This window comes from Poecilia reticulata, linkage group LG2 (assembly GCF_000633615.1).
Source record: "Poecilia reticulata strain Guanapo linkage group LG2, Guppy_female_1.0+MT, whole genome shotgun sequence".
NCBI classification, from domain to species: domain Eukaryota; kingdom Metazoa; phylum Chordata; class Actinopteri; order Cyprinodontiformes; family Poeciliidae; genus Poecilia; species Poecilia reticulata.
Genome location: NC_024332.1, coordinates 9478220 through 9480896, shown reverse-complemented (window position 1 = coordinate 9480896; position 2677 = coordinate 9478220). Strand labels below are relative to the sequence as shown.

General features: G+C 38.8%; 1 long non-coding RNA gene across 2 annotated transcripts in view; it reads left to right on the top strand.

Moving 5' to 3' along the window:
* The first annotated feature begins 819 nt into the window (after nucleotides 1-819).
* LOC103473260 (uncharacterized) overlaps nucleotides 820-2677 on the top strand; it is an 8192-nt gene continuing 6334 nt past the window's right edge. For both annotated transcript variants that reach the window (XR_534990.2, XR_534988.2), the window contains exon 1: nucleotides 820-1069. This is a non-coding gene — a long non-coding RNA (uncharacterized LOC103473260). The remainder of the gene's footprint in view (nucleotides 1070-2677) is intronic.

Here is a 2677-nt window from a genome sequence, read left to right as displayed (position 1 = left end):
TGAATGAAAACCTTAAAGGATATCTTTGTTTTTAGCTATGGTTTGACTTCAAAACCATCTGATTTATGTTAACTATCAGCACAATAAAACCATTAAAAACGCTATAATTAATGGAGTGTATGATTATGTTTCTAAGGAAAGGGAAAGGACTGTAACAGGTGAACTGATCTTGTTTTTTAGTAGGTCAATCAGAACATCCAGGTGTTTTACGCTGATCCATCTTGCAGATCAGATGTCATGGTGCTCTGGTTTTTTTAAAATAGTCTCAAAGTTTTGCAGAAGGTGGCACAGAATCTGAGGCAGGTTTAACATAATTGGGTCAAATCTGACCTTATTATCTGACCTTAAACGAAGTAATATTTTAATATTTTTTGGAACGACTCATTTGTCCAAATAAAAGGGGTTGATTTTGGGCCATTCTAATCTATTTTTTCATTCCTACTTAAAGGCTTATTTCATTACGGATTTTCCATAACTATACTTTCCATATTTATTTTCCAAAAACGTCATTCCTTTTGTTCACACCATGATGACAGGTCTGTAAAATCGCAGCTGGTGTGCGTTTTCTAATCGCAGCACAGCGTTTCACCATAGGAATCGTGGAGTTGTGCCGCTGATTACAGAGAGATTTGGACTCCATAAGGGCAAGTATGAAAGACAGTTCAGGCAGGATGTCAGGAGGAGCAGAGGGAGGCAGCAAGAGCGAGGTGGGGTGAGCTGTGACACATTGCTGCAAGGCACAGCTCTGTCTGCTGGGATATCCATGATGCCTCTGGGTTCCTGGTAAACACGCGGCCGGCGGCGAGGTGAGGCAGCTCCTATAAATAGCCTCTCCTTGTACTCACTGCTCCCACACAATCGCACACATTCATGCATAATGACAGACGCACGCAAGCAGCCACTAACACACGTGATGATCTAGGCTCTGACAGGGACACTCTTTTCTTTCTGCTCCCTCTTTCCCTGGTCTCGCTCCCTCCATCTCTTCTTGGCAGTTCTACTCCTTCTCCTACTTATCATATGCTCTCTAACAGATGGCGGATATGATAATTACCAGGCGGACTAAACAGTAAGTGAATGTGCCCTCTCTGTGGCTGTGAGACATATGTTTTTTACAATTCTGATGTTCTAACCGAGTTTAGGAGAAGAAAAACCATGCATGCACAGCTAGCATTAGGAATTGATAATGGAATTGTGTATATGCACTGAGTCAATGAAACATGGAACACCCAATCACCAACAATAAACCTGGTATTTTTTCCAGATCTCTTCTTTTCCCCTCTTTCTCTTGTGCTGCTCTCAGTGCAATAATGTCCTACCTTTTGTATACAACAGCAACCAATCAGGCTGTCTAAAATTCATCTACAATTAAAACCTTTAATTGTCTTAGATTCATTTTGTTGTTGCGCAACACCCCCCCCCCCCCTCTCTCTCTCTCTCTCTCTACTTCCCCTTCTCAAAGGAGGGAGATGTGCTACCAGCTCTTCATCTAATGGGTGAATTGAGTTTCCTAAATCTGCTGGGATTTTACCCTGTCCAGAACTGAAGTAAACTCTGTATAAGCTGGTGTCGAGAAAGACTACTGTGCTACCCACAGAGCAACAGTCACTTACTGGGGAATCTGTCCCTGCTAAGCTTGAGTCATTGTCAGACATGGGATACAAATATGGTATTGAACTTAATTATTTCAAGTAAAGTCAAAGTAAAAAGGTCCTTTAAGGAAAAGATTTGTAACTTTTAAATTAGAGTATATTTAGAGGACACTGTAAAAAGAGTTTTAGGCTGCAGACTAAGAAGTCCTGTGTAATCAATTTTAAAGGTAACTTTATTCATTGTTATTATTAAACTAAAATCTCCAGCATGGGAAAGTAGGATGAGCTCGACTTTTCTCGACAATTTAAATAAAAAAAACTAAGCTGGCTAATTACATCTTACATTTGGTCTTGGCAGGATTATTTAATTGTATATTCTGCACATTTATTTTTCTCACAGGGCTTTTCTGTCAGGCAAAAGGTTGATTTGCACCTGGGTTCTATGACTCACATGACAACCACACATACATTCTAGTTAATCTTAGTTATCAAACAGTATGTTTCTAGTTTATTATTCAAATTAGTTAAAAAGTTTTCATTTAAAAGTGGCCCAAAAACCCAAATCAAACCTAGACTCCCTAAAATACAATAAATAGAAGTAGGACTAAAATCATTACATTTAGAACTCATAACCCATTTGATTAGTTATTTAACACTCTTGGACATTTTGCCTTTTTGTTGTTCTACTAAAGTTAGAAATATTGATGTGTTTTTATATTAAATGCAACAATGGTAACGCCAAGTTGCCGAAGCAACTGAAAGTTGGGTTGCAGAGATTTCTGCAGCAGATGGAAAACATGCTAAAAATAGCTATATATCAAAAAATATTTTATGAAATGCATGTTGGTTATTTTAGTTTTATTTCAGTGCAGACAGCACACAGGCAGCCATGACACTCTGAAATCCTGACTTGATATTTGACCTGCAGGATTTTATTGTAATTTAAATCCAATTAGCTTTAAAATTTATTATAAACAAGTTTACTTGTTTATATTCATCCATCCATCCATTTTCTTCCGCTTATCCGGGGTCGGGTTGCGGGGGCAGCAGCTTCAGAAGGGAGGCCCAGACTTCCCTCTCCCCAG